This window comes from Chlorocebus sabaeus, chromosome 5 (genome assembly GCF_047675955.1).
Source record: "Chlorocebus sabaeus isolate Y175 chromosome 5, mChlSab1.0.hap1, whole genome shotgun sequence".
NCBI classification, from domain to species: Eukaryota; Metazoa; Chordata; class Mammalia; order Primates; family Cercopithecidae; genus Chlorocebus; species Chlorocebus sabaeus.
Genome location: NC_132908.1, coordinates 4,064,512 through 4,086,846, shown reverse-complemented (window position 1 = coordinate 4,086,846; position 22,335 = coordinate 4,064,512). Strand labels below are relative to the sequence as shown.

The following is a 22,335-nucleotide window of genomic DNA, read 5'->3' as shown; positions in this document are numbered from 1 at the left end:
AGCCTAGGCAAGGCTGTGTCTCAAAAAAAAAAAAAAAAAAGTGATATAAGTATGATTGCAAAACTGCCCTGAGCTGCTACTTTCTGCCTTTGGGGGAGCCCAGCTCTGCCGGAGCAGTCACGGAGCTGTAACACTGCCTGCCTCTTCAATAAAGCTGTTTTCTTTCCTGCCACCGGCTCACTCTTGAATTCTTTCCTGGGCAAAGCCAAGAACCCTCTTGGGCTCAGCCCCACTTTGGGTCTCGCCTCCCCTGCGTTTATAGTTCCCACCCTCCATGAGGTCACAGTTGAAAGTGTTGTGGAGTATGTCCGGGAGTGGGGAGCGCTTTAGAGAGGGCTCCTGCTGGAGCTGGGTCCTGAGATCAGGCCATGGCTCTCCAGATGGACAGAAGAGCAAGGCGCAGAGCGGAGAGGTGGGCGTGGCTGGGCTCTGTGCTTCTCTGTGGGGGCAGGCGATTGTTAGTCGTTGGTCAGGATAAGGAAGGCCACGGCTAACGTGGGAAGGACTTTGGATTTGATCCTGTGGGTGTCAGGGAACCACTTAACAGGGGACCTAGGGCTTCTGACTTGCAGTTTTAGAAAGTTCACTCTTTCAGAGCTAGTGAGTGTGGGTTGGAAAGAGATTAATGAGGTGTTGAGTCAATCCCAGGTAGGGGTGATGATGGCCCAATCCAAGGTCACAGTAGCAGTGATGGAGGTGATGGGATCTGAGTGGCGTTAGGAAGACCAGCTTGAGACTGCAAGCCAGATTTAAACAGACGACTGGCAGGAGGGGAAGGGCTTAACCATGTGAATGGGAAATGGCATTTTAAGTTTCTGGAAGTGACTTGGCGACAATGTGGAGTCAGGAATGGGTGAGGGGCCTTTGAAGTTGCTATGGTATGAATGGAGAATGGAGGATGGACTTACAGAAGGAGGCCCGGAATCCCTGGCTTGCTTATTCATTCAGCGAATCATTTACTCTGTGCCAGGCACGGTTCTGGGTTCTGGCAATACAGCTGTAAACAAAACAGATTCCTGCTCTTGTAATAGGGGACAAGAATTTTTAAGTCAATAATATAGGAGGATCGCTGGAGCCCAGGAGGTCGAGGCTGCAGAGAGCCGTGATTGCACCACTGCATTCCAGCCTGGGCGACAGAGTGAGACCCTGTCTCTAAGAAACAAAAACCAGGCCTTCTAATAGGGGAGATCTAATAGAGGGGACAACAGGGGAGTCAAACCATAAATAAGATAGAGAAAGTGTTTTGTGAAAAAACGTAAAGCAGGAAGGGGATATAGAAGATGGGGTGTACGTGAGTGTGAGAAATCTTATCTAGGGTGGCCAGGCACTGGGAGAAGGTTGCAGGAATTTTTAGCATACTGCTAGGATTTTGGAAATAATTTAAAAAGTGAGGGGCTGGGCATGGTGGCTCATGCCTGTAATCCCAACACCTTGGGAGTCCGAGGTAGGCAGATCACCTGAGGTCAGGAGTTTGAGACCAGCCTGGCCAATATGGTGAAACCCCATCTGTACTAAAAATACAAAAATGTACCAGGTGTGGTGGCAGGTAATCCCAGCTACTCAGGAGACTGAGACAGGAGAATTGCTTGAACCTGGGAGGCGGAGGTTGCAGTGAGCCAAGATTGCACCATTGCACTCCAGCCTGGGCGACGAGAATGAGACCCTGTCTTAAAAAAAAAAAAAAAAAAAGTGAAGCACAGTTATTAAAGATATGGAGAAATGGGCGGGGTGTGGTGGTTCACGCCTGTAATCCCAGCACTTTGGGAGGTCAAGGTGGGCAGATCACGAGGTCAGGAGTTCGAGACCGGCCTGGCTAACATGGTGAAACCCCGTCTCTACTGAAAATGCAATAATTGACCAGGCTTGGTGGCAGGCGCCTGTAGTCCCAGCTACTTGGGAAGCTGAGGCAGGAGAATCGTTGGAACCTGGGAGGTGGAGGTTGCAGTGAGCCGAGATGGCACCACTGCACTCCAGTCTGGGCGATAGGGTGAGACTTCATCGCAAAAAAAAAAAAAAAAAAAAAAAAAAAAAGGGTCTGATTCAGGTGAGGGACCTTCCACAGCATTTGGGGTGAAACTGCTAGGCCTGAGGGAACTGTGGCTGTTGTATTCTGCCTTGGGCCACAAGCAAAAAACGGTGAGATGTGTTATCTTGAGCTGTTGGCTTTTCCTGTCATAGATACAGGGTCACAAAGACAGAAAGTGAAACCGTTAGAAAATATCTACAGGCATCGTCTTTTCCCCTGTAAATATTAGGAAGACAGAATGAAGATGCTCCGCCACTCCCATCCACACCCACGGTAGTATCTCTGAAGCAGGGAATACTGGGTAGCAATCACATTGTCAGATGCAGAAGTTAAAAAAGCCTTTTTTCCCCAGCCAAACTTTATGCTTGTGGAGTAGCTGGGGGAAGAGACCCACTGGTGTGCATTTGGGCAGATTGTCACCTGTTGGCCACTTCTGTGACCAAGACCTTCGCCTTAAAGGAGTTCCTATCTAGACCCTGTCTGTTGGGCCGACAGACCGACAGTGGACGGAGGCATTCTGTATGCATTAGCCTCTGCAAACACCTGTCTTATGCTGGAAATCTGGGTGCCCTGTTAACCGTGGTTACGGGCCTGCCAGCTGACAGAACCCTAGCCAGGTGTTGGTTTGGGGTTCAGTTGCATGCTCAGGTGTTCCCCTTCCTTCCTCCGTTAGCTTGGGTAGCTTGTCCCCACCTGAGCCTGCAACCCTTGCCACTGGGATGCTAACCCGTTAGCACAGCCCAGTCTCCTTGCTTGGAAATTCTGCGTTGACCTGCATTCTTCTTTTTTTTTTTGAGACAGAGTCTTGCTGTGTCGCTCAGGCTGGAGTGTCATGGCTCGATCTCAGCTCACTGCAACCTCTGCCTCTGGGGTTCAAGTGGTTCTCCTGCCTCAGCCTCCTGAGTAGCTGGGATTACAGGCAAGTGCCACCACGCCCAGCTAATTTTTGTATTTTTAGTAGAGATAGGGTTTCACCATGTAGGCCAGGCTGGTCTCGAACTCCTGACCTCAGGTGATCCACCCGCCTCAACCTCCCAAAGTGCTGGGATTATAGGCGTGAGCCAGCCTTGACCTGCATTCTTGAGCAGGATCTCTAGTGCACGTGGAAATGCAGCCTCTCAGATAGCAAATGGCAGAGATGAGATGAAGCACACAGTTGCCCTCCACAGCTGGGGTGGGAGACAGAAAACAGCTATAGAGTCGACACTCAAGCCACCCCCAGTGACCATTTGTTCAGGCTCTTTGAGACCTGGCTTCCAGTGGCAAGGACAGAGCTGTTAATTCTGAAGACAAGCTTCTGAGTAGAAGTAACCTCTGGTGAAGCAAGAGAAGGTTAAGGTTTGCTGCATTGCCGACGGGATGAAGAAGGAAGGGAAGGCTATCTTTTCAGGTAGAATGCCTAAGGAAGGGAAACATGGAGAAGGAACAATTAGAGCAAGTCAAGAAGTTTCAAGATTTTTGTCTGCTGGCCAGCTTGGTTAGATAGTAATTATGTTTCTGCATATTGGTCAGTGTTGCCTGTGTACTTTGCTATGGAATAGTAATCTTGGAAAAAAACAAACCCACATTAATCTGTCCATGTCTGGGCACAGAGTGTGCACAAGCCTGCGTGGGCCGTAAGTCTTGTCTTTCTCTTGGTTGGTGATTTCCGTATTGGCATGTTTGCTGGAATTTCAATATTGTAAGAGTATGATCATTCACCATTAGAATTCTGCAGGTCCCCTCCTGACTCTGGACTGGCTGAGCTGAGGGGCCTGTCATCCATCTGGCCCTGGGCATATCATTTGTACTTTGCCTGTGACACACCTCAAGACCTTTTCCAACAGGAACTAGCACCCCTCCAGGAAATTTTGTGAAGAGATGAGAGTTTTTGAAACAGGAAGGGAACTGGCAAGGGAAGTGGCCAGGCACCGGTGCTGCTGCAGAACAGGAGGAAAGGGACTGGGCTGCATCAGAGGGTGGAGGTGGAGCCCCCACCCATGGGTGTGGGCCAAGGGTAGGGTGGTCCTCCCCTGGGAAGACTACAGACAGCAGTGATATTTTTGTAGTCTTGTGGATGTACCCAGTGAACCACACCAGCCAAGCCAACCTGTGGCTAAATTTTAGTCAACTTAGGCAAAGAAGACTGCCCCTTGTAAAACTTGTCTGCTCTTAGAAATCAGGTTTTTGGTCTCATTTTCTCCAGCCTTTGCTAGCGTTGTACTTGTAAAAGATTCCTGGCATCCTTTCTATAGAGTTAAGTGGGGAGGTTCAGTGTTCTGGGATGGGGGGAGCGTTGAACCCGCTAGAGGCTGGTGGTGGCAGTGGAGGCAGAACGAGTTGTAGCAGTAGTGGTGGCAGGAGTGTGACCTAGGGGGCAGAAGCTGGGAAACAGGGTGAAACGCTGGGCCCCTGACACTCAGGGATAGCTGCGCCTAGTTTATATGCCTTCCTCTAATGCGGTAGAAATTGTTGTTTCTCTGGGTTTTTTTCTTTTCTTTTTGAGACAGGGTCTTGCTGTGTCACCCAGGCTGGAGTGCAGTGGTACAGTCACAGCTCACTGCAGCCTCGACCTCCTGTACTCAGATAATCCTCCCTTGTCAGCCTCTCGAGTAGCTGGGACCACAGGTGCATGCCGCCACACCCAACTAGGTTTTTTTTTGAGACAGAGTCTCACTCTTGCCCCGGCTGGAGAGCAGTGGTGTGATCTTAACTCACTGCAACCTCTGCCTCCCGGGTTCAAGCAATTCTCCTGCCTCAGCCTCTCAAGTAGCTGGGATCACAGGTGCGCGTCACCACGCCTGGCTAATTTTTTGTATTTTTAGTAGAAACGGGGTTTCACCATGTTAGCCACCTCGCCTGACCCATGGCTGAAGTTTTTTAAGTGATGAAATGTACCATGTTAAACACTTTTAAGTGTGTTTGCTGAATTTTCTTAGCTGCTTTGGCCTTCAATTTGTTGCAATATGTTGGACAATGTGTAGAAAATCTGGTTTTATAGAGATACGTAGTTGGGAGAGCATTTTCATAGCCTTTTTGTGTAATTCTGGATTTTTTTCTTTGATTCTGTAGAAATATTCGACAAGTGAGTAGTAGTTTCTTTTTCTTTTTCTGAGATGGGGTCCTGCTCTGTCACCCAGGCTGGAGTGCATTGGTGCTGCCATAGCTCACTGCAGCCTTGACCTCCTGGGCTCAAGTGATTCTCCTGCCTTGGCCTACCAAGTAGCTGGAACTACAGGCATGCACCACCACACCCTGCTGATGTTTTATTTTGAGTGGTAGTTTCTTAAAGGTTAGTTGCAATATGGAATCTGAAATTTTATTATCTTTTTTTTTTGTACACGATTATATTAAACCCTGTTGGGTTTTTACCCAGGTGTGATTATATAACGCACTAGTCATTTGGAAAATACTGGTCTTTTGAATGATGCAGCTCTTCCACATGTTGACATCAGTTAGTTCTAATAGTCTGAAGAAGTTGACTTCATCACAGTGGCTGATGTAAGTTTTCCAAAAACCCTACTTGAAAATTGGAATTTTTATCATTGGCAGCAAAAACTGTCAGTTGTTTTCCTGGAAGTGACAGACTCATCCATATCCCCAGGAGTGGTCTGCCTGTACTGAAGTCTGAACAACCGTAGTTTGTCAGTAGGTCAGGTATACATGACGTTCTACCACAAAGGTGGCCAATTCAGCCTGCAGCCCGAACAGCTACACAGCTGCTTTTCTCGAAGACCACTGTGCTTTGACGGGCAGCATCGTCGTAGGCATGCCTCTCATTTTATCCCTGAGACTATTCAAAAGACACCTACTCAAGCTTGCGATTTAACACAGTCGTTCATGTTGACAGCTTCATCAGGGACATTCTTTCTTTTTTTTTTCTTTTTTTTCTTTTTTTGAGACAGAGTCTCGCTCTGTCACCCGGGCTGGAGTGCAGTGGTGCGATCTTGGCTCACTGCAACCTCCGCCTCCTGGGTTCAGGTGATTCTCGTGCCTCAGCCTCCCACGTAGCTGGAATTTACAGGTGTGTGCCACCACGCCTGGCTAAGTTTTGTACTTATAGTAGAGTCAGGGTTTCGCCATATTGGCCAGGCTGGTCTTGAATTCCTGACCTCAGGTGATCTGCCCACTTTGGCCTCCCAAAGTGCTGGGATTACAGGCATGAGCCACTGCGCCCGGCCCATCAGGGACATTCTTAAGCGAAGCTGTCTGCCTTTCCTTTCATAAGTGTGGGGTGGTGAAGGACATGCTGAGGGCTAGCGCAGTTTGGTGCCCAGCCTCAGGACGTGCGCAGGCACTAGCAGTTTCACCCATGGCTGCTTCTGCACTGTCACTGCACATGTCACCACTGAAGAAGGCAAATACTATCTTAGTGTCATTGTGCAAATAGTTCAGACTCCGCAGATGCCTTGCAAAGGCCTCAAGGACCTCTGAGGATCTGCGGACCACACTTTGAGAACTGCTTCCCTAGCTGGGCTGCAATACGGGAAGACTGAGGGTTTTGTATGTGCCACCCAAACATGCGTTCTCATGCATGTGGAACAACGCCAGCTGGAGTCGTGACACACATTACATGTTTCTTGTGGAAATAGCAAGTGACCTGAGTTCATACATTGACGTTGTCTTACAAAATCCTTAAAAATCCTTTGCGATGCTGGTAAGTCTTTGTTGCTCATGTTCAAGGTGTGTGGTAAAGACCATCAACTTTGAACAGGCCACGGCTCATGCCTGTAATTCAAGCACTTTGTGGGGCCGAGGTGGGTGGATCACCTGAGATCAAGAGTTGGAGACCAGCCTGGCCAACATGGTGAAGCTCCGTCTCTCCTAAAAATACTAAAATGAGCCAGCCGTGGTGGTGGGCACCCAGCTATTCAGGAGAGCTGTGGCAGGAGAATCACTTAAACTTGAGAGGCAGAGGCTGCAGTGAGCTAAGATGGTGCCACTGCACTCCAGCCTGGGCAACAGAGCGAGACTCTGTGTCAAAAAACAAAACAACGGCTGGGCGCAGTGACTCACGCCTGTAATCCCAGCACTTTGGGAGGCTGAGGCGGGCAGATCACCTGAGGTCGGGAGTTCGAGACCAGCCTGACCAACATGGAGAAACCCTGTCTCTACTAAAAACACAAAATTAGCCAGGTGTGGTGGCACATGCCTGTAGTCCCATCTACTTGGGAGGCTGAGGTAGGAGAATTGCTTGAATCCAGAAGGCGGAGGTTGCAGTGAGCTGAGATCATGCCACTGTGTTCCAGCATGGGCAACAAGAGCGAAACTCCATCTCAAAAACAAAGAAAGAAAGAAACGACCATCAACTTTGTTCCTGTGAATTTTTTTTGGAAGGGCTTACCCTTGAATGGTTAGGTGCTTGGATTTTGATTTCCGCTACCGGGCTTAATTCTTGGTTATATGGTTTCCTAACTCTGGGAAGCTTCCTAGAGGCTCTGCCATTTATAGGAATGATAGTGTCTCTGTCAGAGGGTTGTTGGGAGAATCAGCTGAGATAATTCAAGACAAGCGCTTATTTGCATAGTGACTGATGGCGGACAGCCATTCCGTCAATAACTCACCCTCCCCGCTGGCTGAGTCACATTTTGTATTGCACTAAAGGGTGTTTCTTTCTTCCTGCGCTCAATCTGGCGCACATCTTGTATAATTCAGTACCGAAACCTAGAACACACTAGGGACTGTGATTGTGTCAGTTTCTCGTACTAAAAAGGGCAAGTGTCCAAAATACAAAACGCTGATAGCTCGCCCTGGTTAAACTCTAGCTGCTGAACTTGGCTGCTGCTTTACTGAAAACCCTCGGGGGTTCAGCAGTCTTGTTCGTAGGCTGCTTCAGGTCCCCAGAGTTCTTAAGATGATGGGCCCCTTGATGGTTGAGGAATTACGAACAAATCTTCAGCTTTGCAACTCGAGCTATTGGCTGTGGTTTGAACTAGAGCGGTTTTTTCAACTGTACTGTATCCTACTGTAAACTCATTTGTTTATTCATTAAATATTGAATGGGTTCTTACCATTGGCAAGGCCAGGACTAGGTTCTGGAGATAGAGGGGTGGCCCCTGCCCTCTTGGGGCATGACGCCTAGAAAGGGAAGTAGATAGTAATCAAATAATCTGTACAGGCCAGGTGCAGTGGCTCATGTCTGTAATCCCAGTACTTTGGAAGGCCAGGGTAGGAGGATCACTTGAGTCCAGGAGCTCGAGACCAGTCTAGGCAACATAGCGAGACCCTGTCTCTAAAAACAATAAACAATTAGCCACGCATGATGGCATATGCCTGTATTCCAAGCTACTTGGAAGGCTGAAGTGGGAGGATCGTTTGAGCCCGGGAGGTCGAGGCTGCAGTGAGCTGTGATTGCACCGCTGTACTCAGCCTGGGTGACAGAGCAAGACTCTGTCTCAAAATAAAAACAAAAACAAAAACAAGAACAAAAACAAAAACAAAAAAACAAAACTCACCTGAACAAATATTGTGCTAGACTTCTTGACTGTATTACAGATACGGCTGAGATGATCTCCATTTTATAGATGAGAGGACTCAAGCACAGAGAGGTTAGATAACTTGTGATGGTCACACAGTCAGAAAGGGATACTAAATGGTGGAGCCGGTATTTAAACCCAAAGGCTGTGTTAGAAAGCACTAGTACACATCTCACAGAATTGCTGCGAGGATTAAATGAGGAAATGCAAGTTCTTAGAAACGTTCTTGGCACATAGTACCTCGCGGTAGAGAAGAGCTAGTGTTACTGAAAGTAGGAATAATTTTCTTAGCAGTGGCAGCAGCAGCCAGAACATCTATACCTGTCTTTAGTTCTCTCCATTTACAAGGTGCTCTCATGTACACTGCTGTCTCAGCCATGGTGAAATCCTAGGATCCTGGGAGCCGTGTATGTTTAGATGCTTTTATTTGCTTGGTTCTTTCCCTTTCTATACCATTTACAGACTGAGTTTGGTTTTTTCTTTTTTTTTGGGGGACAGGATCTCACTCCTTTGCCCAGGCTGGAGTGCAGTGGTGCAATCTCAGCTCACTGTAGCCTCCACCTGTATCAGACTGTATCAGACCATTCTCACACTGCTATAAAGATGCTACCTGAGGCCAGGTGCAGTGGCTCATGCCTGTAATCCCAGCACTTTCGGAGGCTGAGGCGGGCGGATCACTTGAGCTCAGGAGTTCGAGACCAGCTTGTCCAACATGGCAAAACCCTGTGTCTACTAAAAATACAGAAAATTAGCCAGGCGTGGTGGCATACACCTCTAATCCCAGCTACTTGGAAGACTGAGGCAGGAGAATCACTAGAACCTAGGAGGTGGAGGTTACAGTGAGCCAAGATGGCGCCACTGTACCTCCAGCCTGGGCAACAGAGTGAGACTCCATCTGAAAAACAAACAAACAAAAAAGATGCTACCTGAGATGGGGTAATTTGTAAAGAAAGCAGGTTTAATTGGCAGAGTTCTGCATGGCTAGGGAGGCATCAGGAAACTTACAATCATGACAGCAGATGAAGGAGAAGCAAGGCACATCTTACATGGTATCGGGAGAGAGAGAGAGAGAGAGAGCATGTGCAGGGCAAACTGCCGCTTTTAAACCCTCAGATCTTGTGAGAACTCCCTCAGTAGCAGGAGAACAGGATGGGGGGAACCACCCCATGATCCAGTCCCCTCCCACCAGTCCCTCTCTCGACACGTGGGAATTACAATTCAAGATGAGATTCGGGTGGGGACACGGAGCTAAACCATATCAACCTCCCAGGGTCAAGTGCTCCTCCTGCCTCAGCCTCCCCAGTAGATGGGACTACAGATGTGCACCACCACGCCCAGCTGATTTTTAAAAATTTTTGCTAGAGACAGGGTCTTGCCATGTTGCCTAGGCTGGTCTCAAACTCCTGGGCTCAAGCCATCCTCCTGCCTTGGCCTCCCGTGCTTGTAATCCCAGCACTTGCCTCCCAAAGTGCAGGATTACAGGCGTGAGCCAAGGCACCCAGCTGAGTTGGTTTCTTAACATCCCCCAAAGGTGATTTTTTTTTCAAGAATCACTATAAACGCTTGGATTTTAACTTGTTTGATATATTTCATTCTATTACAGATATATTATTTTTGATGCTCAAATTGTCCCATTTGGGGCCCATGGGAGCCCCTTTAAGTTGGCTGCTGAGTCCTCTTCATGCAACCACAGTGGTCTTTGATAACCTTCATGCCCATTTAGTAACATTTTTAAAGAGTTGAGAAATTACAGGTATTAAAATCTCATTAATTCTGTTTGTCTGATATGTTTATTCAGAGAGACTGAGCTAAAGTTTACCCTCATCTTTTTTGAAAAGAAAATGAATAGAATATGCATGTTTCTATGAGGAAATAATGTCACCCAAGAAATAGTTCGTGCATCTTCAAGTTCCTTAGAAGCGTTTATTTGCATTCCTATGATTGAGAGCAATGTAGAATTTCTTTCTGTATCTTCCCACTGATGCCTATTGAGGGACAGGTGCCTGTGACTGTAGGTAAATCGTGATAAAAAACAATAAAAAGGCTGGGCGTGGTGGCTCACGTCTGTAATCCCAGCACTTTGGGAAGCCGAGGCGGGCAGATCACTTGAGGTCAGGAGTTTGAGACCAGCCTGGCCAACGTGGTGAAACCCCTTCTCTACTAAAAATACAAAAATTAGCTGGGTGTGGTGGCATGCACCTGTAGTCACAGCTACTTGGGAAGCTGAGGCAGGAGAATTGTTTCAACCTGAGAGGCAGAGGTTGCAGAGAGCCGAGATCGCACCACTGCACTCCAGCCTGGGCAAGAGAGTGAGAGCTCTGTCTCCAAAAACAAAACAAAACAAAACAAAACAAACCAATAATAAAAAAAATCCCAAACCAAAATGTAGATGATCTGTTTGCAGACTGAGGAGTCCTGCAGTAAACTCCATCTTCCAGGACAGCTGTGGAATGTTCTAGAAGGCCCAACTCCAGGAATTCCCTTAGTAGGAGCCTTGCTCTCAACAGTGCCTCCTGGAACAATGGGACAGCCACTGTCTTTTCCATCTTGCATCATATGTCTTTGACTTACTTTGTTTATAATCTGTTTCCACGCCACTGGAATGCATCTTAAGAGCAGGAATTTTCCATGTTTTACTTCCTGCTGTGTTCCTAGTGTTGGGAATATAGCCAGGCATATAATACATGCCTGATAATACTGGTTGAACGAATGAATGAATATTATAGGCCGTACACAGTGGCTCACGCCTGTGATCCCAGCACTTGGGGAGGCTGAGGCTGGCGGATCACCTGAGGTCGGGAGTTCAAGACCAGCCTAGCCAACATGGTGAAACCCCGTCTCTACTAAAAGTACAAAAATTAGCTGGGCGTGGTGGCAGGTGCCTGTAGTCCCAGTTACTCGGGAAAGTGAGACAGGAGAATTGCTTGAACCCGGGAAGCAGAGGTTGCTGAGACTGCACCACTGCACTCCAGCCTGGGTGACAGAGTGAGACTCTGTCTCCAAAAAAAATAAAATAAAATAAAACCCAAAAGAAACAGTAAAAAGAAATCCCAAACCAAAATGTAGATGACCTGTTTGCGGACTGAGGAGTCCTCCCCCAGTCCAACAAACCCCATCCCTCAGGACAGCTGTGGAACATTCCAGAAGGCACAACTCCAGGAATTCCTTAGTAGGAGCCTTGCTTTCAACAGTGCCTCCTGGAATGATGGGCCAGCCACTCTCTTTTCCATCTTGCATCATATGTATTTGACTTAATTTTGTTTATAATCTGTTTCTACGCCACTGGAATGCATCTTAAGAGCAGGAATTTTCCATGTTTTACTTCCTGCTGTGTTCTTAGTGCTGGGAATATAGCCATGTGTGATCATATTTGCTGATAAATGAATGAATAAATAAATAAATATAAGCCGGGCACGGTGGCTCACACCTGTAATCCCAGTACTTTGAGAGGCCAAGGCAGGCAGATCACCTGAGGTCAGGAGTTCAAGAACAGCCTGGCCAACATGGAGAAACCCCATCTCTACTAAAAATACAAAAATTAGCTGGGCATGGTGGTGGCGGGTGCCTGTAATCCCAGTTACTCGGGAAGCTGAGGCGGGAGAATCGCTTGAACCTGGGAGATGGAGGTTGCTGAGACTGCACCCCTGCACTCCAGCCTGGGTGACAGAGCGATGTTCTGTCTTAAAAAAAAACAAACAAACTGTAACTCCACATGTGAGTACCCTGTTATGTGTGAAACCACACCCCAAACATCTACACGGAACAAGCCAGAAGGTAGTGGAAAGGCAATAACCACTTTGCTGGAATGACTGAGTGGTTCGTTTAAATAGACACTCAGGGAAGGTCTTGAGAGGCTCTAGTAAAGGTGGTGGCGGAGAGAACTGACCAGTGCACGGTGCCTGGGAACGTGAATGGGCCCAGGGGCGCCTGAGTGTGGACAGCTTGGGACTGTGGGCTCCGAGGTGCTGCATTGAGGGCGTGGGGCGTAGGGCGGAAACACAGAGGACTGAGTGCTTAGGGAAGGTCCGGGAAATGTGGGGTTCAACGGCTTAGTTCTGGCAATTATTTTTAAGCTTTGTAAGATGGAGATTTCAAGAAGTATATTTATCTTTAATAATATTGTAGCTCCTGGTAATTCTTATTTGATTACCATTTATACACATGGAAAACCAGCATACCTTTTTCTGGCAAAGCTCCAGGGTCGTCTTTGTGCATAATTTCCAGGATTTTTATATAATGCTATTAAAATCTGTTTTTTTTTTTCCCCTTCCAAAGAGGGGAAGAAGCAGCTTTTGAATCGGTTATGTTCGTGTTTGAGTTGTTTAGGAAATATTAACTACATTTTCTAACGCTCTAGCCTGGAGAAAGGAAGAAACCCCACATGCGTGTGATTCATTTCATTGTGTATGGATATTAAATGCAATATGCCATTAAGGCTATGACATTTTGAGTGAAAGGGTTTATTGCATGTCGATTCAGTTAGTTTTACCCTATTGTGTTACTATTTAAAGTGTGGATTGCGTTGCATTCTGGAACCTCATAAATGAGTTCTTTTTCCCATGAGAAAAGGCCACTGCTTCTGATGTTCATTAATGTGATTTTTGTGTGTGTAAATGAGCTGCCTAAAAACTGGGTGTGGTGAGGGTGGTTTCTGAAAGGGAAGCACTTTTATAGCATGATCTTATTTAATTTGTTTTTGTAAATTAGCTTTTGGTCTTAATACATTTCGTCCACTAACGAGCACTTTTGGGCAAATAATTTAACCTCTCTGGTTCTGTTTTTTTCGTATTGGTAAAATATAAAGTTTGAGCTAGATACGCTTAAAATCTCCACCATTGTCTAAGAATAGCTGAGATTCTCACATGATTGGGACAGAGTGCTCGTTCTTAATATGAAGAGTGGTGTTTTCTTTGTCCACTTGTTTCCTACGAACCCGCATTTAGACAAATTTAGCATAGGGAAGCTCCGATCTATAGAACCACTAAATTGCAGGGCGTGTGTGACATGCGTAACTTCGTAAAAGATTCTTTACTTCCTTTAAATATAAATACATAAGATTGAGTTCTAGAAGTATAATTTACACATGGTTTCCTGAGGATCACGTTTCCTAAATAAAGCCGGGTATTGTTAGAGGAACCCCATTTGATATTTTTTTGTTTGGTTGTTGTTTTGTTTTGTTTTGAGACAGGGTCTTGCTCTGTCACCCAGGGTAGAGTGCAGTGGTGCGATCTCAGCTCACTGCAACCTCCACCTCCTGGGTTCAATTGATTCTTGTGCCTCAGCCTCTCGAGTAGCTGGGACTATAGGCATGCAGCATCATGTCCGTCTAGTTTTTGTGTATTTTGTAGAGATGAGATTTCATCACGTTGCCCAGGCTGGTCTAGAACTCCGGAGCTCAAGCAATCTAACTGCCTTGGCCTCCAAAAGTGCTGGGATTACAGGTGTGACCCACGGCACCTGGCCTGGGAACCCCGTTTGATTTTGAAAGTCTGCGAAACACTTTTGAAATGGCTTGGAGAAAATGTGAAGTGAATAATTATGATTTTAAAAATGTGCTTCAGTTTCCATGTGAACATTAGTTTAGAGAGAGATTGGAAGGTTGGTTGCCAGTAAAATGAATTTCACTGTGTTGGCAAGTTTTTCCCTCGTAGGACTGAGCGAGTCCTGGACTGACGGTCTTCTTCCCGATGGTTCCGTTGACGAAGGACTTACTTGCTCTTGTTGCTCTTGACACTGAGCTTCTGGATCTACTGGCCCTATATTGAGGTGCAAGGGGATGTGTTAGTCCTCTAGTTGTCCCCCACATGAATGCATCTGGAAAGTGTCTACCTTAGATCTTGTAATTAGAAATTAGAGGGCTGGGTATGGTGGCTCATGCCTGTCATCCCAGCACTTTGGAGGCAAAGGCAGGCGGATCACCTGAGGTCAGGAGTTCGAGACTAGCCTGGCCAACATGGTGAAACCCTGTCTCTACTAAAAATACAAAAATTAGCCGGGCACGGTGGCGGACACCTGTAATCCCAGTTACTCAGAGGCTGAGACAGGAGAATCACTTGAACCTGGGAAGCAGAGGTTGCCGTGAGCTGAGATTGCGCCATGGTACTACAGCCTGAGTGACAGAGACGGTCTCAAAAAAAAAAAAAAAAATTAAATGTCACCGATGTTGAAAGGAAACTTGGATTTTGTCAAAGATTTATAAAAAGTTTTGTATGATTTTCTTTATTTTTTTCACTCAGAATTATACTTTCCCTCTTAAAATCCCTGATGTGGATCATTTGGTTCCCTGTCATTTCCATTTTCTTTGTTTGGAGTGTCTCTTCTGGATCTCCTGAGTTTCTCTGTGTGTTTTCTTCCTTTTTGCTCAAATGATGAGCACACATGAAAGCTTTTCCTTCTTTGCCTGGGTGAGGTGGTGTTCCAGGTGTAATCTGCAGTATCTGATTATTATATTGTATTAATCTCCTCAATTTTATTTTCTGACTTGTCTGCATTTTTCCTTTTCTTTCTTCTTCTTTTATTTTTCATCTTAGTAGAGATGGAGTCTTGCTATGTTGCCTGGCCTCAAGCGATCGTCCCATTTTGGCCTCCCAAAGTGCTAGGATTACAGGCATGAGCCACAGTGCCTGGCCTCGTTTTCTTTATAGTAATTTGAATGTGGTGATTTTAATCCTCCATGGTTTTCTTACCCTTCTTCAACAAACAGCAAAGAGGCTCCTGGAAAGCCACATGACATTTGCTGTGATTTGCACGGCTGATGGGAAAACAGGACTTGGTTTTGAAGGACAGGGTTGTCATTGGATACCTTTGCCCTCTGCCCCCACTGAGAATCTCACCTGGACAAAGACCTGAGTTTTGAAATCACATAGAGAAAGTGTGATTCCGAACCTGCTGGTCGTCCTGTGCTTCCTGAGGACAAGTGAGTGACTGACTCGTGTGCCAGGAATTGCAGGAGGTTAAAAACTTTCAGAACTACCAAGAGAAATTTCAAAGGACGTTTCTCTCACACACATTTCACAGTGAATGTCTCAGCTGGATTAACATAATTAACGCTGTGTTCTTTCTGGCTCCCGAAAGAAACTGTGATTAGGAATACTTTCAGGGCTGATGAGTCTAAGAGATCAACTTTGTCCCTTCTGCCACTTGAAGTTCAAATGGAAATGTTTGCTTTCATAGCTGCAGTCATGATGTTACTTTATTTAGTAGCTATTAAGTTTCCGATTCCATAGACTCCTGGGAGGTGTTCCAGTTCGCACTGAGGCTTCTGTTGCATTTAGCACCACTGTCTATGGTGTGCGGAGCGTTCCTGAACAAGGAATAGCAACAACGTTGTTAGCATAGTAATCATTTTAAGCTATTCTTTGATTTTTTAAAACAATTAATTAATTAATTATTTTGAAACAGGGTCTGGCTCTGTCGCCCAGGCTGGAGTGCAGTGGCCCGATCTCAGCTCATTGCAGCCTCCGCTGCCTGGGCTCAAGCCATTCTCCAGCTTCAGCCTCCCGAGTAGCTGGGACTACAGGCACATGCCACCGTGACTGACTAATTTTTGTATTTTTTGTAGGGACAAAAAATACTTTTTTAATGTAGAGACAAAAAAAAATGTTGAACGATAAAAAAGTCTTTTATAACTTAATAATATACTTTGAGATTTAGCTGTTTCATTTTCACTAGTGTCCCGATGTTTTCCTGAAAGGCATGATTCCATAAGATTTAATACTGAATTGTAATTTGACGTAAATGTTTTATATAACCAGTTTTATTTTTTAAAACAGTAGCCTCTTTTCTAGGCCTGCTGTAGGTTGATTAAATATTAAGTTTTCTGATCAGCCAGATCCTTAATAGAGATCTTCAGGGATAGCAAATGGTTGACTATGAAGCCAATCTCATTTGCCATGTTGTTAGATATAAATGTCAGTGATAGCACTTTCTGGATGGTTGAATTTTCTGAAGAGCAGAGGATTTTCTCTTTTAGTCAATCAGATAATTTTCTGTTTTAACCAATTCAAACGTTTGCTTTTATGTTTCTGAAATAGATAAAACACTTTCATAAAAATGGACTATGCCAAATAAGATGTAATTTTCTTGATGACTCAGTTATTTTTGCTTCTTGTTATTTGGCTTTTACTAATATAGCAATTTCTCTATAAAAATAGGAATCTTTGCTTTTTTAAAAAAAACTGAGATTGTTCTGTTTTTCCAGTTCTTATGTTTTTAAAAATAATTTTTTGGGCTTCTTTTGCTATCAATGTATGTAGCTGTTAGTGTGCTTTCTTGTAGCACATTTGCTCCTGGTTTTTACTTTGTTACATTAAAAAACCAAACCAACAAGTCGTTAAGCTCCTTCAGCCTGCAGATACCGTTTGATGGAAAGGGCTAAGGATTCAGCGTTTGTGCAGGTTTTGGGTTGTCAGCTATAGTCTGAGTAAGTGAGGTTGCTAGGTGCATGTATTCAGGGTGAGTAAGATGTTATTACAGTTATTTTTAGTGTATTATTAAGGGGGAGGAGGAGAAAGAGAAATCTGAATCAAATTTGTGTCTTATTAAATAGGGCATGTTTTCCACAAGACCAAAAGGACATTTCTTGTGCTTATGTACTAGAAATGGAAAATGGGAATTAGAGATTAGATTGTATAATTGAACATCAATTAGAATTAATGAACAATTCTATAACTAGTTATATTATAAGCTAAAATGTGAATGTTAAATTAGGAAAGTATTGATTCTTATGAAAATTTACCTGAAGTTCAGGAAAGGACTTTGCTTACTTTCCCAAGAAACATCTGGTAGGAGTCACTGTAGAAGTTTTGTGTGTTCTCTACAACACTACCCAGGAGGAACTGGCCACATTTCTTCCTACTTGGTTCTTTTGTTTGTTTGTTTTTTGAGATAGGGTCTTGCTCTGTCACCTACACCGGAATGCAGGTTGGCTCACTGCAACCTCTGCCTCCTGGATTCAAGCAATTCTCGTGCCTCAGCCTCCCAACTACTGGTAATTACAGGCACCCGCCACCACACCTGGCTAATTTTTTGTATTTTTAGTAGAGACAGGGTTTCACCATGTTGGCCAGGCTGGCCTTGTACTCCCAACCGCAGATGGTCCACCGCCTCGGCCTCCCAGACTGCTGGGATGACAGGCGCGAGCCACGGTACCCAACCTGATTTATTTTTAATTGAGGCTAAATTCACATAACTTAATGATTTTTAAGGTGAACAGTTCAGTGGCATATCGTACGTTCACAGTGTTGTGCAACCATACCCTGGGTCTAATTCCGAAGCGTTTTCATCAGCCCCAGAAGGAAGCCCTACACCCACTAAGCAGCCACTTGCCAGTTCCCAAACCCTAGCCCCTGGCAGCTGCTGTGCTGCGCTTTCCATCCGCAGGATTTACCTAGTCTGGACGTTTCATATACTTGGAATCATAGGGTATGTGGATTCTGCCACTCAGCGTATTTTCAAGGTTCATTCGTGTTGTGGCATGGAGTAGTACCTCCTTTTGATGACGGGTGCATAACATTCCATTGTATGGCCAGACCACATTTTGTTTTTCCATCATCCACTGATGGACACTGGGGCTGTTTCTGCCTTTTGGCTATCGTGAACGGTGCTGCTGGGAGCAGTCGTGTTCGCGTTTTTGTTTGAGTGTCTGTTTTCTCAGTTCTTTGGGGCACAGACCTGGGCATGGAGTTTCTGGGTCACACAGTCACTCTGTTAACTTTTTGACAAACCTCTGCCACTTTTTTTTTTTTTTTTTTTTTTTTTTTGAGACGGAGTCTTGCTCTGTCGCCCGGGCTGGAGTGCAGTGGCCGGATCTCAGCTCACTGCAAGCTCCGCCTCCCGGGTTTACGCCATTCTCCTGCCTCAGCCTCCCGAGTAGCGGGGACTACAGGCGCCCGCCACTTCGCCCGGCTAGTTTTTTGTGTTTTTAGTAGAGACGGGGTTTCACCGTGTTAGCCAGGATGGTCTCGATCTCCTGACCTCGTGATCCGCCCATCTCGGCCTCCCAAAGTGCTGGGATTACAGGCTTGAGCCACCGCGCCCGGCCACCTCTGCCACTTTTAAAAGGAGGAACTTGGGCTAGGCACAGGGGTTCACGCCTGTAATCCCAACACTTTGGGAGGCAGGAGCATCACTTAAGGTCAGGAGTTCGAGACCAGCCTGGCCAATAGGGTGAAACTCCGTCTCTACTAAAAATAGAAAAATCAGCTGTGCATGGTGGCGGGCGCCTATGAGCCCAGCTACTCGGGAGGCTGAGGCAGGAGAATCGCTTGAACCTGGAAGGCAGAGGTTGCCGTGAGCCAAGGTCATGCCACTGCACTCCAGCCTGGGTGACAGAGTGAGACTCGGTCTCAAAAAATAATAAAATGAAATAAAATAAAATAGGATCTTGTATGAAGACCCTGTAAAAAGTTACCTACAGCAGTCGGATGTTTTGGAAAACATCCGAAAGCTTAGGTCAAGTTGGTAATAGATGTGGCTGGCCATTATGTTTTCTTGATTGCAATAATTACTTTGTTCACTACCCTTCAGAATAGTTTTGTGATTAGGATAAAAATTATAATGTAGATAGAAGAGCCTAGAGACTCTTTATGTGAATGCATGAGTTTTGGCTGTTCTCTTCAAACTGGCCTGAGGCTTGGCGACACTGGAATTGTGTGTTAGATAAACAGTTGGTATCTAGGGCAAGCTTGAAAAAAAAGTACTATTTAAATATTGACCAAAAAAAAAAAAAAAAATACCAAACAACTCTAGGAACTTTCGTGTTGAAATGAATCCACACCGTCTAAATACAGCATGGTAAAATTAGGCTTCCCCTCTGGTTTCCGTGGGGTCGAGTGAGCCCTGAGCCTCTCATGCCCATCCAGGACTTTGCCTGTTGGCTGGCTTTGGAGCACAGGGAGGTGGGACGGTTTCCACGGCCAGCAGTGTTCCCACAGCACTTCCTTAATATAGAACGTTTTTAAAAGCAGCACTGGCCACCGAAAAAGCTCAACTCCCAAACACGGTCATCAGTTCATAGTTCATTTTTATTTTGTTTTCATGTTGTTAAAACAAGAAATAGCATGTAAACATGTCTGTGTTACCGAACATCAGTAGTGTTTAGGATAGAAGAGGAAAACATTGAGTTTCTAAGCAGAAAAAAATCTGTTTGTCCTTAAAGTCAAAGGAAGGGGCAAGGTCTGTCCTTGAGTAACTGGGTGAGGTTGGAGGCCTCTAGCTGCGTTTGCTAAGTTGGGGGGCTTGGAAGTGTCCATAGGGTGTGGGGGATCTGCTCCAGGGCTGACGTCGGCTGGAGTCCCCTCCAAGTCAGGGTGTCGCTCCGCACGCATTTGTATGAGTTCACCTGAAAAGTGCCCTTGTGGGGGGAGCTTGGAATGGCCTGTGGGGCAGCTGGGTCCCAGTGGCTGCCGGGGATGCCTGCCAAGCTGTTAGGCAGCCCTCGGCCCCGGAGTCCCAGCAAGTGTGGTTTACTGTTTGTTAGGATGTAATTCAAGCCTGTGGGTAGGTAAAACTACCCAGGATAAGGGGGGTTGGCTTTTCCAGGGAACAAAAGGATCCCACCAGGGAGAGGACTGTTCTGGAAAGTGGCCTAGTCCTCTGCAGCCAGGCTTGGTTTGCTCTCTCTTTGAAAGCAACCTGGGCACGCATGCACTGGTTGAAAAGTTTTGGAGTACCTGCGGGAGGCTGAAGACGGGAGCATGAAGAAACCATGGGCCTTGTCTCGGGAACCTCCCAGACTTCCCCCTTCACGGCTGGTGGGAACATGAAATGGTACACTTGCTACAAAATACAGTCTGGCAGGTCCCCAAAAGGTTAAGCACGGAGCTACTGTAGGGCCCAGCAATGCCACTCCTGGGTTTGTACCTGAGAGGTGAAAACACACATCCACACAAAACTTACAGGAGTGCTCATAGCAGCATTATCCACAATTGCCAAAAAGTGGAAACAGCCCAAATGCCTGTCTGCTGATGAACACGTAAACAAAACAAATAACACATCAACAACACGTAACGCCTCCACAGGCTAGCGTACGATTCAGCCTTAAAAAGGAATGAAGTTCTGATACATGTGACAACATGGACGAATACTGAAAACATGCCGAGTGAAAAAAGCCAGACCACAAAGGCCACTTTTGGATCGCTTGAGCCCAGGCATTTGAGACCAGCCTGGGCAACATGTGAAAATCCCGTCTCTACTGAAAAAAAAAAAACCAAAAAAACCCAACCAGGCATGGTGGCATGCACCTGTGGTCCCAGCTACTCAGGAGGTTGAGGTGGGAGGAACACCTGCGCCCAGGAGGTGGTGGTTGCAGTGACCTGAGATTGTGCCACTGCACTCCAGTCTGGGTGACAGAGCAAGACTCTGTTTCAAAACAAAACAAAACAAAAACCCAAAATGCCACGTTTTATATGATTCAATTTCTAGGAACTCTAGAACTACTGACACAGAAAGTAGATTAGTGATGGCCAGGGCTGGGGAACTGAAGGGAAATGGGAGGTGACTGCTGATGGGCATGGGGTTTACTTCTGGGGTGATGAAAATGTTCTTGAATGGGCTATGGGGTTTACTTCTGGGGTGATGGTTGCACAACTCTGTGTGCGAAACCTCACGGAATTATAAACTATAAACGAGAGAATTACATGGTATATGAATTCTCTCTCTATAAAGCTGTTTTGAAAAGCAAACCTGGGCCAGGCGCAGTGGCTCACGCCTGTAATCCCAGCACTTTGGGAGGCCAAGGCGGGCGGATCACGAGGTCAGGAGATCGAGACCATCCTGGCTAACATGGTGAAACCCCGTCTCTACTAAAAATACAAAAAATTAGCCGAGCATGGTGGCGGGCGCCTGTAGTCCCAGCTACTGGAAGGCTGAGGCAGGAGAATGGCGTGAACCCGGGAGGCGGAGCTTGCAGTGAGCCGAGATCGCGCCACCGCACTCTAGCCCGGGTGACAGAGTGAGACTCCGTCTCAAAAAAAAAAAAAAAAAGAAAAAGAAAAAGCGAACCTACCAGACCAACATTAACAATTAGAGTATATTGTAGTGCAAGACAGTTGTGGATTGGCAAGATAAGAGTGGACATAGAGATTTTGTAGATTGTGGAGCATTGAGGGATGATGAGGTGGACGGTGCTGTTGCAGCCTCTTAGGAGGGACAGAGATCCTCAGGTGATCACTGAGCTTCAGGATGTCGTTCGTAATTTTAAGATTAAGAATCTTGGTTTGGGCCAGGTGCAGTGGCTCACGCCTGTAATCCCAGCACTTTGGGAGGCTGAGGCGGGTGGATCAAGAGGTCAGGAGATTGAGACCATCCTGGCTAGTACAGTGAAACCCCATCTCTACTAAAAATACAAAAAAAAATTATCCGGGTGTGCTGGTGGGCACCTGTAGTACCAGTTACTCAGGAGGCTGAGGCAGGAGAGTGGCGTGAACCCAGGAGGCGGAGCTTGCAGTGAGCCAAGATTGCGCCACTGCACTCCAGCCTGGGAGACAGCGAGACTCCTTCTCAAAAAAAAAGAATCTTGGTTTGGAATCCCATGCTTGTCATCCCAGCACTTCGGGAGGCCAAGGTGGGCAGATTGCTTGAGCTCAGGAGTTCGAGACCAGCCTGGGTCACATGGTGAAATCCTGTCTCTACAAAATGCAAAAACTAGATGGAAATGGTGGCACGTGCCTGTAGTCCCAGCTACTCTGGAGGCTGAGGTGGGAGGGTCGCTTGAGCCTGGCAAGTTGAGGCTGCAGTGAACTGAGATCGTGCCACTGCACTCCAGCCGGGGCAGCACAGCAAGACCCTATCTAAATCAAAAACAAACCAGAATCTTCATTTCCATCAGTCTTCAGAATTGTGTGAGTTTAGGAG

At 46.2% G+C, this 22,335-nt stretch overlaps 1 protein-coding gene across 3 annotated transcripts in view; it reads left to right on the top strand.

The window, feature by feature from the left end:
- The window catches only part of ADCY9 (adenylate cyclase 9), a 156,125-nt gene that overhangs the window by 5,985 nt on the left and 127,805 nt on the right, over window positions 1-22,335 (top strand). The window lies entirely within an intron of this gene.